We start from the raw sequence: 13,512 nt of genomic DNA on the forward strand, positions 1-13,512 counted from the left end.
TGTGAATTCTTATAAATATAACCACATTTACACAGTGTTCTGAGCTCTTATAACTCATATTCTTAGGTATTCTAAGGAGTTTCTTTAAAAACGCCATCAGAATGACGGGAATATGAAATGTAAACAGTTACTCGGCATTTGAGACCTGTTTGAACCTAGGGTCACTGTATTTTTGTTACCCGTTTTGTAATAAGGTTCTTTAGACTTGTTATTCATGTTTTCCATTTACATCACAAAAACATTCCAATGTTTATGATTGTGAATTCTTAGAACAGTAACCACATTGACAGAGTGTTCTGAGATCAAATTTCTTATATTCTGAAGGATTCTAAGTACTTTCTTTAAACACGCCATCAGAATGACGGGAATTGTAATTGTAAACAGTAAACTCGCCATTTCAGAGTTATCTGAACGTTTGTTCAGTGTATTTTTGTTCCCCGTTTTGTAATAAGGTTCTTTTGACTTGTTATTCAAGTGTTCCATTTACATCACAGGAACATTCCAATGTTTATGATTGTGAATTCTTAGAACAGTCACCACATTTACAGAGTGTTCGGAGCACTTTTAACCTATATTCTTTGGTATTCTAAGGAGTTTCTTTAAAAACGCCATCAGAATGACGGGAATTTGAAATGTAAACAGTAAACTCGGCATTTGAGACCTGTTTGAACCTATGTTCACTGTATTTTTGTTCCCCGTTCTGTAATAAGGTTCTTTTGACTTGTTATTCAAGTGTTCCATTTACATCACAGAACAATTCCAGTGTTTATTATTGTGAACTCTTAGAACGGTAACCACATTTACAGAGTGTTCTGAGCTCTTTTAACTTATATACTTTTTTATTCTAAGGAGTTTCTTTAAAAACGCCATCAGAATGACAGGAGTAGGAAATGTAAACAGTAACTCGGCATTTGAGACCTGTTTGAACCTATGGTCACTGTATTTTTGTTACCCGTTTTGTAATAAGGTTCTTTTGAGTTGTATTCAAGTGTTCCATTTACATCACAGACATTCCAATGTTTATGATTGTGAATTCTTAGAACAGTAACCACATTGACAGAGTGTTCTGAGATCAAATTTCTTACATTCTGAAGGATTCTAAGTACTTTCTTTAAACATGCCATCAGAAAGAGGGGAATTGGAAATGTAAACAGTAAACTCGCCATTACAGTTATCGGAACGTTTGTTCAGTGTATTTTTGTTCACTGTTTTGTATTAATGTTCTTTTTACTTGTTATTCAAGTGTTCTATTTACATCACAGAACAATTCCAGTATATATTATTGTGAATTCTTATAAATATAACCACATTTACACAGTGTTCTGAGCTCTTTTAACTCATATTCTTTGGTATTCTAAGGAGTTTCTTTAAAAACGCCATCAAAATGACGGGAATAGGAAATGTAAACAGTAAACTCGCCATTTCAGAGTTATCTGAACGTTTGTTCAATGTATTTTTGTTCCCAGTTTTGTAATAAGGTTCTTTTGACTTGTTATTCAGGTGTTCCATTTACGTCACAGAACAATTCCAGTGTTTATTATTGTGAATTCTGAGAACGGTAGCCACATTTAGAGAGTGTTCTGAGCACTTTTAACTTATATACTTTAGTATTCTAAGGAGTTTCTTTGAAAACGCCATAAGAATGACGGGAATTGGAAATATGAACCGTAACTCGGCATTTGAGACCTGTTTGAACCTATGTTCATTGTATTTTTGTTCCCCGTTTTGTAATAAGGTTCTTTTCACTTGTTATTCAAGTGTTCCATTTACATCACAGAACAATATCAGTGTTTATTATTGTGAACTCTAAGAACAGTAACCACACTTACAGAGTGTTCTGAGCTCTTTTAACTTATATACTTTAGTATTCTAAGGAGTTTCTTTAAAAACGCCATCAGAATGACAGGAGTAGGAAATGGAAACAGTAAACTCGGCATTTGAGACCTGTTTGAACCTATGGTCACTGTATTTTTGTTACCCGTTTTGTAATAAGGTTCTTTTGAGTTGTATTCAAGTGTTCCATTTACATCACAGACATTCCAATGTTTATGATTGTGAATTCTTAGAACAGTAACCACATTGACAGAGTGTTCTGAGATCAAATTTCTTACATTCTGAAGGATTCCAAGTACTTTCTTTAAACACGCCATCAGAAAGAGGGGAATTGGAAATGTAAACAGTAAACTCGCCATTACAGTTATCTGAACGTTTGTTCAGTGTATTTTTGTTCCCTGTTTTGTATTAACGTTCTTTTTACTTGTTATTCAAGTGTTCCATTTACATCACAGAACAATTCCAGTGTATATTATTGTGAATTCTTAGAAATATAACCACATTTACACAGTGTTCTGAGCTCTTATAACTCATATTCTTTGGTATTCTAAGGAGTTTCTTTAAAAACGCCATCAGAATGACGGGAATATGAAATGTAAACAGTTACTCGGCATTTGAGACCTGTTTGAACCTAGGGTCACTGTATTTTTGTTACCCGTTTTGTAATAAGGTTCTTTTGACTTGTTATTCATGTGTTCCATTTACATCACAAAAACATTCCAATGTTTATGATTGTGAATTCTTAGAACAGTAACCACATTGACAGAGTGTTCTGAGATCAAATTTCTTATATTCTGAAGGATTCTAAGTACTTTCTTTAAACACGCCATCAGAATGACGGGAATTGTAATTGTAAACAGTAAACTCGCCATTTCAGAGTTATCTGAACGTTTGTTCAGTGTATTTTTGTTCCCCGTTTTGTAATAAGGTTCTTTTGACTTGTTATTCAAGTGTTCCATTTACATCACAGAAACATTCCAATGTTTATGATTGTGAATTCTTAGAACAGTCACCACATTTACAGAGTGTTCGGAGCACTTTTAACCTATATTCTTTGGTATTCTAAGGAGTTTCTTTAAAAACGCCATCAGAATGACGGGAATTTGAAATGTAAACAGTAAACTCGGCATTTGAGACCTGTTTGAACCTATGTTCACTGTATTTTTGTTCCCCGTTCTGTAATAAGGTTCTTTTGACTTGTTATTCAAGTGTTCCATTTACATCACAGAACAATTCCAGTGTTTATTATTGTGAACTCTTAGAACGGTAACCACATTTACAGAGTGTTCTGAGCTCTTTTAACTTATATACTTTTTTATTCTAAGGAGTTTCTTTAAAAACGCCATCAGAATGACAGGAGTAGGAAATGTAAACAGTAACTCGGCATTTGAGACCTGTTTGAACCTATGGTCACTGTATTTTTGTTACCCGTTTTGTAATAAGGTTCTTTTGAGTTGTATTCAAGTGTTCCATTTACATCACAGACATTCCAATGTTTATGATTGTGAATTCTTAGAACAGTAACCACATTGACAGAGTGTTCTGAGATCAAATTTCTTACATTCTGAAGGATTCTAAGTACTTTCTTTAAACATGCCATCAGAAAGAGGGGAATTGGAAATGTAAACAGGAAACTCGCCATTACAGTTATCGGAACGTTTGTTCAGTGTATTTTTGTTCACTATTTTGGATTAATGTTCTTTTTACTTGTTATTCAAGTGTTCTATTTACATCACAGAACAATTCCAGTATATATTATTGTGAATTCTTATAAATATAACCACATTTACACAGTGTTCTGAGCTCTTTTAACTCATATTCTTTGGTATTCTAAGGAGTTTCTTTAAAAACGCCATCAAAATGACGGGAATAGGAAATGTAAACAGTAAACTCGCCATTTCAGAGTTATCTGAACGTTTGTTCAATGTATTTTTGTTCCCAGTTTTGTAATAAGGTTCTTTTGACTTGTTATTCAGGTGTTCCATTTACGTCACAGAACAATTCCAGTGTTTATTATTGTGAATTCTGAGAACGGTAGCCACATTTAGAGAGTGTTCTGAGCACTTTTAACTTATATACTTTAGTATTCTAAGGAGTTTCTTTGAAAACGCCATAAGAATGACGGGAATTGGAAATATGAACCGTAACTCGGCATTTGAGACCTGTTTGAACCTATGTTCATTGTATTTTTGTTCCCCGTTTTGTAATAAGGTTCTTTTCACTTGTTATTCAAGTGTTCCATTTACATCACAGAACAATATCAGTGTTTATTATTGTGAACTCTAAGAACAGTAACCACACTTACAGAGTGTTCTGAGCTCTTTTAACTTATATACTTTAGTATTCTAAGGAGTTTCTTTAAAAACGCCATCAGAATGACAGGAGTAGGAAATGGAAACAGTAAACTCGGCATTTGAGACCTGTTTGAACCTATGGTCACTGTATTTTTGTTACCCGTTTTGTAATAAGGTTCTTTTGACTTGTTATTCAAGTGTTCCATTTACATCACAGAACAATTCCAGTGTTTATTATTGTGAATTCTTAGAACAGTAACCACATTGACAGAGTGTTCTGAGATCAAATTTCTTACATTCTGAAGGGTTCTAAGTACTTTCTTTAAACACGCCATCAGAATGACGGTATTTGTAACTGTAAACAGTAAACTCGCCATTTCAGAGTTATCTGAACGTGTGTTCAGTGTATTTTTGTTCCCCGTTTTGTAATAAGGTTCTTTTGACTTGTTATTCAAGTGTTCCCTTTACACCACAGAACAATTCCAGTGTTTATTATTGTGAACTCTCAGAACGGTAACCAGATTTACAGAGTGTTCTGAGCTCTTTTAACTTATATACGTTAATATTCTAAGGAGTTTCTTTAAAAACGCCATCAGAATGACGGGAGTAGGAAATGTGAACAGTAAACTCCGCATTTGAGACCTGTTTGAACCTATGTTCACTGTATTTTTTTACCCGTTTTGTAATAAGGTTCTTTTGAGTTGTATTCAAGTGTTCCATTTACATCACAGACATTCCAATGTTTATGATTGTGAATTCTTAGAACAGTAACCACATTGACAGAGTGTTCTGAGATCAAATTTCTTACATTCTGAAGGATTCCAAGTACTTTCTTTAAACACGCCATCAGAAAGAGGGGAATTGGAAATGTAAACAGTAAACTCGCCATTACAGTTATCTGAACGTTTGTTCAGTGTATTTTTGTTCCCTGTTTTGTATTAACGTTCTTTTTACTTGTTATTCAAGTGTTCCATTTACATCACAGAACAATTCCAGTGTATATTATTGTGAATTCTTAGAAATATAACCACATTTACACAGTGTTCTGAGCTCTTATAACTCATATTCTTTGGTATTCTAAGGAGTTTCTTTAAAAACGCCATCAGAATGACGGGAATTTGAAAAGTAAACAGTAAACACGGCATTTGAGACCTGTTTGAACCTATGTTCACTGTATTTTTGTTCCCCGTTTTGTAATAAGGTTCTTTTGACTTGTTATTCAAGTGTTCCCTTTACACCACAGAACAATTCCAGTGTTTATTATTGTGAACTCTCAGAACGGTAACCAGATTTACAGAGTGTTCTGAGCTCTTTTAACTTATATACTTTTTTATTCTAAGGAGTTTCTTTAAAAACGCCATCAGAATGACAGGAGTAGGAAATGTAAACAGTAACTCGGCATTTGAGACCTGTTTGAACCTATGGTCACTGTATTTTTGTTACCCGTTTTGTAATAAGGTTCTTTTGAGTTGTATTCAAGTGTTCCATTTACATCACAGACATTCCAATGTTTATGATTGTGAATTCTTAGAACAGTAACCACATTGACAGAGTGTTCTGAGATCAAATTTCTTACATTCTGAAGGATTCTAAGTACTTTCTTTAAACATGCCATCAGAAAGAGGGGAATTGGAAATGTAAACAGTAAACTCGCCATTACAGTTATCGGAACGTTTGTTCAGTGTATTTTTGTTCACTGTTTTGTATTAATGTTCTTTTTACTTGTTATTCAAGTGTTCTATTTACATCACAGAACAATTCCAGTATATATTATTGTGAATTCTTATAAATATAACCACATTTACACAGTGTTCTGAGCTCTTTTAACTCATATTCTTTGGTATTCTAAGGAGTTTCTTTAAAAACGCCATCAAAATGACGGGAATAGGAAATGTAAACAGTAAACTCGCCATTTCAGAGTTATCTGAACGTTTGTTCAATGTATTTTTGTTCCCAGTTTTGTAATAAGGTTCTTTTGACTTGTTATTCAGGTGTTCCATTTACGTCACAGAACAATTCCAGTGTTTATTATTGTGAATTCTGAGAACGGTAGCCACATTTAGAGAGTGTTCTGAGCACTTTTAACTTATATACTTTAGTATTCTAAGGAGTTTCTTTGAAAACGCCATAAGAATGACGGGAATTGGAAATATGAACCGTAACTCGGCATTTGAGACCTGTTTGAACCTATGTTCATTGTATTTTTGTTCCCCGTTTTGTAATAAGGTTCTTTTCACTTGTTATTCAAGTGTTCCATTTACATCACAGAACAATATCAGTGTTTATTATTGTGAACTCTAAGAACAGTAACCACACTTACAGAGTGTTCTGAGCTCTTTTAACTTATATACTTTAGTATTCTAAGGAGTTTCTTTAAAAACGCCATCAGAATGACAGGAGTAGGAAATGGAAACAGTAAACTCGGCATTTGAGACCTGTTTGAACCTATGGTCACTGTATTTTTGTTACCCGTTTTGTAATAAGGTTCTTTTGACTTGTTATTCAAGTGTTCCATTTACATCACAGAACAATTCCAGTGTTTATTATTGTGAATTCTTAGAACAGTAACCACATTGACAGAGTGTTCTCAGATCAAATTTCTTACATTCTGAAGGATTCTAAGTACTTTCTTTAAACACGCCATCAGAATGACGGTATTTGTAACTGTAAACAGTAAACTCGCCATTTCAGAGTTATCTGAACGTGTGTTCAGTGTATTTTTGTTCCCCGTTTTGTAATAAGGTTCTTTTGACTTGTTATTCAAGTGTTCCCTTTACACCACAGAACAATTCCAGTGTTTATTATTGTGAACTCTCAGAACGGTAACCAGATTTACAGAGTGTTCTGAGCTCTTTTAACTTATATACGTTAATATTCTAAGGAGTTTCTTTAAAAACGCCATCAGAATGACGGGAGTAGGAAATGTGAACAGTAAACTCCGCATTTGAGACCTGTTTGAACCTATGTTCACTGTATTTTTTTACCCGTTTTGTAATAAGGTTCTTTTGACTTGTTATTCAAGTGTTCCCTTTACACCACAGAACAATTCCAGTGTTTATTATTGTGAACTCTCAGAACGGTAACCAGATTTACAGAGTGTTCTGAGCTCTTTTAACTTATATACTTTTTTATTCTAAGGAGTTTCTTTAAAAACGCCATCAGAATGACAGGAGTAGGAAATGTAAACAGTAACTCGGCATTTGAGACCTGTTTGAACCTATGGTCACTGTATTTTTGTTACCCGTTTTGTAATAAGGTTCTTTTGAGTTGTATTCAAGTGTTCCATTTACATCACAGACATTCCAATGTTTATGATTGTGAATTCTTAGAACAGTAACCACATTGACAGAGTGTTCTGAGATCAAATTTCTTACATTCTGAAGGATTCTAAGTACTTTCTTTAAACATGCCATCAGAAAGAGGGGAATTGGAAATGTAAACAGTAAACTCGCCATTACAGTTATCGGAACGTTTGTTCAGTGTATTTTTGTTCACTGTTTTGTATTAATGTTCTTTTTACTTGTTATTCAAGTGTTCTATTTACATCACAGAACAATTCCAGTATATATTATTGTGAATTCTTATAAATATAACCACATTTACACAGTGTTCTGAGCTCTTTTAACTCATATTCTTTGGTATTCTAAGGAGTTTCTTTAAAAACGCCATCAAAATGACGGGAATAGGAAATGTAAACAGTAAACTCGCCATTTCAGAGTTATCTGAACGTTTGTTCAATGTATTTTTGTTCCCAGTTTTGTAATAAGGTTCTTTGACTTGTTATTCAGGTGTTCCATTTACGTCACAGAACAATTCCAGTGTTTATTATTGTGAATTCTGAGAACGGTAGCCACATTTAGAGAGTGTTCTGAGCACTTTTAACTTATATACTTTAGTATTCTAAGGAGTTTCTTTGAAAACGCCATAAGAATGACGGGAATTGGAAATATGAACCGTAACTCGGCATTTGAGACCTGTTTGAACCTATGTTCATTGTATTTTTGTTCCCCGTTTTGTAATAAGGTTCTTTTCACTTGTTATTCAAGTGTTCCATTTACATCACAGAACAATATCAGTGTTTATTATTGTGAACTCTAAGAACAGTAACCACACTTACAGAGTGTTCTGAGCTCTTTTAACTTATATACTTTAGTATTCTAAGGAGTTTCTTTAAAAACGCCATCAGAATGACAGGAGTAGGAAATGGAAACAGTAAACTCGGCATTTGAGACCTGTTTGAACCTATGGTCACTGTATTTTTGTTACCCGTTTTGTAATAAGGTTCTTTCGACTTGTTATTCAAGTGTTCCATTTACATCACAGAACAATTCCAGTGTTTATTATTGTGAATTCTTAGAACAGTAACCACATTGACAGAGTGTTCTCAGATCAAATTTCTTACATTCTGAAGGATTCTAAGTACTTTCTTTAAACACGCCATCAGAATGACGGTATTTGTAACTGTAAACAGTAAACTCGCCATTTCAGAGTTATCTGAACGTGTGTTCAGTGTATTTTTGTTCCCCGTTTTGTAATAAGGTTCTTTTGACTTGTTATTCAAGTGTTCCCTTTACACCACAGAACAATTCCAGTGTTTATTATTGTGAACTCTCAGAACGGTAACCAGATTTACAGAGTGTTCTGAGCTCTTTTAACTTATATACGTTAATATTCTAAGGAGTTTCTTTAAAAACGCCATCAGAATGACGGGAGTAGGAAATGTGAACAGTAAACTCCGCATTTGAGACCTGTTTGAACCTATGTTCACTGTATTTTTTTACCCGTTTTGTAATAAGGTTCTTTTGACTTGTTATTCAAGTGTTCCCTTTACACCACAGAACAATTCCAGTGTTTATTATTGTGAACTCTCAGAACGGTAACCAGATTTACAGAGTGTTCTGAGCTCTTTTAACTTATATACTTTTTTATTCTAAGGAGTTTCTTTAAAAACGCCATCAGAATGACAGGAGTAGGAAATGTAAACAGTAACTCGGCATTTGAGACCTGTTTGAACCTATGGTCACTGTATTTTTGTTACCCGTTTTGTAATAAGGTTCTTTTGAGTTGTATTCAAGTGTTCCATTTACATCACAGACATTCCAATGTTTATGATTGTGAATTCTTAGAACAGTAACCACATTGACAGAGTGTTCTGAGATCAAATTTCTTACATTCTGAAGGATTCTAAGTACTTTCTTTAAACATGCCATCAGAAAGAGGGGAATTGGAAATGTAAACAGTAAACTCGCCATTACAGTTATCGGAACGTTTGTTCAGTGTATTTTTGTTCACTGTTTTGTATTAATGTTCTTTTTACTTGTTATTCAAGTGTTCTATTTACATCACAGAACAATTCCAGTATATATTATTGTGAATTCTTATAAATATAACCACATTTACACAGTGTTCTGAGCTCTTTTAACTCATATTCTTTGGTATTCTAAGGAGTTTCTTTAAAAACGCCATCAAAATGACGGGAATAGGAAATGTAAACAGTAAACTCGCCATTTCAGAGTTATCTGAACGTTTGTTCAATGTATTTTTGTTCCCAGTTTTGTAATAAGGTTCTTTTGACTTGTTATTCAGGTGTTCCATTTACGTCACAGAACAATTCCAGTGTTTATTATTGTGAATTCTGAGAACGGTAGCCACATTTAGAGAGTGTTCTGAGCACTTTTAACTTATATACTTTAGTATTCTAAGGAGTTTCTTTGAAAACGCCATAAGAATGACGGGAATTGGAAATATGAACCGTAACTCGGCATTTGAGACCTGTTTGAACCTATGTTCATTGTATTTTTGTTCCCCGTTTTGTAATAAGGTTCTTTTCACTTGTTATTCAAGTGTTCCATTTACATCACAGAACAATATCAGTGTTTATTATTGTGAACTCTAAGAACAGTAACCACACTTACAGAGTGTTCTGAGCTCTTTTAACTTATATACTTTAGTATTCTAAGGAGTTTCTTTAAAAACGCCATCAGAATGACAGGAGTAGGAAATGGAAACAGTAAACTCGGCATTTGAGACCTGTTTGAACCTATGGTCACTGTATTTTTGTTACCCGTTTTGTAATAAGGTTCTTTTGACTTGTTATTCAAGTGTTCCATTTACATCACAGAACAATTCCAGTGTTTATTATTGTGAATTCTTAGAACAGTAACCACATTGACAGAGTGTTCTCAGATCAAATTTCTTACATTCTGAAGGATTCTAAGTACTTTCTTTAAACACGCCATCAGAATGACGGTATTTGTAACTGTAAACAGTGAACTCGCCATTTCAGAGTTATCTGAACGTGTGTTCAGTGTATTTTTGTTCCCCGTTTTGTAATAAGGTTCATTTGACTTGTTATTCAAGTGTTCCCTTTACACCACAGAACAATTCCAGTGTTTATTATTGTGAACTCTCAGAACGGTAACCAGATTTACAGAGTGTTCTGAGCTCTTTTAACTTATATACGTTAATATTCTAAGGAGTTTCTTTAAAAACGCCATCAGAATGACGGGAGTAGGAAATGTGAACAGTAAACTCCGCATTTGAGACCTGTTTGAACCTATGTTCACTGTATTTTTTTACCCGTTTTGTAATAAGGTTCTTTTGAGTTGTATTCAAGTGTTCCATTTACATCACAGACATTCCAATGTTTATGATTGTGAATTCTTAGAACAGTAACCACATTGACAGAGTGTTCTGAGATCAAATTTCTTACATTCTGAAGGATTCCAAGTACTTTCTTTAAACACGCCATCAGAAAGAGGGGAATTGGAAATGTAAACAGTAAACTCGCCATTACAGTTATCTGAACGTTTGTTCAGTGTATTTTTGTTCCCTGTTTTGTATTAACGTTCTTTTTACTTGTTATTCAAGTGTTCCATTTACATCACAGAACAATTCCAGTGTATATTATTGTGAATTCTTAGAAATATAACCACATTTACACAGTGTTCTGAGCTCTTATAACTCATATTCTTTGGTATTCTAAGGAGTTTCTTTAAAAACGCCATCAGAATGACGGGAATTTGAAAAGTAAACAGTAAACACGGCATTTGAGACCTGTTTGAACCTATGTTCACTGTATTTTTGTTCCCCGTTTTGTAATAAGGTTCTTTTGACTTGTTATTCAAGCGTTCCCTTTACACCACAGAACAATTCCAGTGTTTATTATTGTGAACTCTCAGAACGGTAACCAGATTTACAGAGTGTTCTGAGCTCTTTTAACTTATATACTTTTTTATTCTAAGGAGTTTCTTTAAAAACGCCATCAGAATGACAGGAGTAGGAAATGTAAACAGTAACTCGGCATTTGAGACCTGTTTGAACCTATGGTCACTGTATTTTTGTTACCCGTTTTGTAATAAGGTTCTTTTGAGTTGTATTCAAGTGTTCCATTTACATCACAGACATTCCAATGTTTATGATTGTGAATTCTTAGAACAGTAACCACATTGACAGAGTGTTCTGAGATCAAATTTCTTACATTCTGAAGGATTCTAAGTACTTTCTTTAAACATGCCATCAGAAAGAGGGGAATTGGAAATGTAAACAGTAAACTCGCCATTACAGTTATCGGAACGTTTGTTCAGTGTATTTTTGTTCACTGTTTTGTATTAATGTTCTTTTTACTTGTTATTCAAGTGTTCAATTTACATCACAGAACAATTCCAGTATATATTATTGTGAATTCTTATAAATATAACCACATTTACACAGTGTTCTGAGCTCTTTTAACTCATATTCTTTGGTATTCTAAGGAGTTTCTTTAAAAACGCCATCAAAATGACGGGAATAGGAAATGTAAACAGTAAACTCGCCATTTCAGAGTTATCTGAACGTTTGTTCAATGTATTTTTGTTCCCAGTTTTGTAATAAGGTTCTTTTGACTTGTTATTCAAGTGTTCCATTTACATCACAGAACAATTTCAGGGTTTATTATTGTGAATTCTGAGAACGGTAGCCACATTTAGAGAGTGTTCTGAGCTCTTTTAACTTATATACTTTAGTATTCTAAGGAGTTTCTTTGAAAACGAAATAAGAATGACGGGAATTGGAAATATGAACCGTAACTCGGCATTTGAGACCTGTTTGAACCTATGTTCATTGTATTTTTGTTCCCCGTTTTGTAATAAGGTTCTTTTCACTTGTTATTCAAGTGTTCCATTTACATCACAGAACAATATCAGTGTTTATTATTGTGAATTCTAAGAACAGTAACCACACTTACAGAGTGTTCTGAGCTCTTTTAACTTATATACTTTAGTATTCTAAGGAGTTTCTTTAAAAACGCCATCAGAATGACAGGAGTAGGAAATGGAAACAGTAAACTCGGCATTTGAGACCTCTTTGAACCTATGTTCACTGTATTTTTGTTACCCGTTTTGTAATAAGGTTCTTTTGAGTTGTATTCAAGTGTTCCATTTACATCACAGACATTCCAATGTTTATGATTGTGAATTCTTAGAACAGTAACCACATTGACAGAGTGTTCTGAGATCAAATTTCTTACATTCTGAAGGGTTCTAAGTACTTTCTTTAAACACGCCATCAGAAAGAGGGGAATTGGAAATGTAAACAGTAAACTCGCCATTACAGTTATCTGAACGTTTGTTCAGTGTATTTTTGTTCCCTGTTTTGTATTAACGTTCTTTTTACTTGTTATTCAAGTGTTCCATTTACATCACAGAACAATTCCAGTGTATATTATTGTGAATTCTTAGAAATATAACCACATTTACACAGTGTTCTGAGCTCTTATAACTCATATTCTTTGGTATTCTAAGGAGTTTCTTTAAAAACGCCATCAGAATGACGGGAATATGAAATGTAAACAGTTACTCGGCATTTGAGACCTGTTTGAACCTAGGGTCACTGTATTTTTGTTACCCGTTTTGTAATAAGGTTCTTTTGACTTGTTATTCATGTGTTCCATTTACATCACAAAAACATTCCAATGTTTATGATTGTGAATTCTTAGAACAGTAACCACATTGACAGAGTGTTCTGAGATCAAATTTCTTATATTCTGAAGGATTCTAAGTACTTTCTTTAAACACGCCATCAGAATGACGGGAATTGTAATTGTAAACAGTAAACTCGCCATTTCAGAGTTATCTGAACGTTTGTTCAGTGTATTTTTGTTCCCCGTTTTGTAATAAGGTTCTTTTCACTTGTTATTCAAGTGTTCCATTTACATCACAGGAACATTCCAATGTTTATGATTGTGAATTCTTAGAACAGTCACCACATTTACAGAGTGTTCGGAGCACTTTTAACCTATATTCTTTGGTATTCTAAGGAGTTTCTTTAAAAACGCCATCAGAATGACGGGAATTTGAAATGTAAACAGTAAACTCGGCATTTGAGACCTGTTTGAACCTATGTTAAC

The 13,512-nt window shown here is 33.8% G+C and overlaps 1 long non-coding RNA gene across 1 annotated transcript; it reads left to right on the forward strand.

Annotated features, from left to right (window-relative positions):
- The first annotated feature begins 961 nt into the window (after positions 1-961).
- On the forward strand, positions 962-7,569 carry LOC308530184. Its single transcript, XR_013996827.1, has 6 exons — positions 962-1,317; positions 1,832-2,435; positions 2,694-3,455; positions 3,707-4,096; positions 4,859-5,259; positions 6,802-7,569. It is a non-coding gene; the product is annotated as an uncharacterized lncRNA (long non-coding RNA).
- The last annotated feature ends 5,943 nt before the right edge of the window (positions 7,570-13,512 follow it).

Source organism: Myotis nattereri (assembly GCF_964212035.1).
Source record: "Myotis nattereri genome assembly, chromosome: 15".
In the NCBI taxonomy this organism is placed as follows: Eukaryota; Metazoa; Chordata; class Mammalia; order Chiroptera; family Vespertilionidae; genus Myotis; species Myotis nattereri.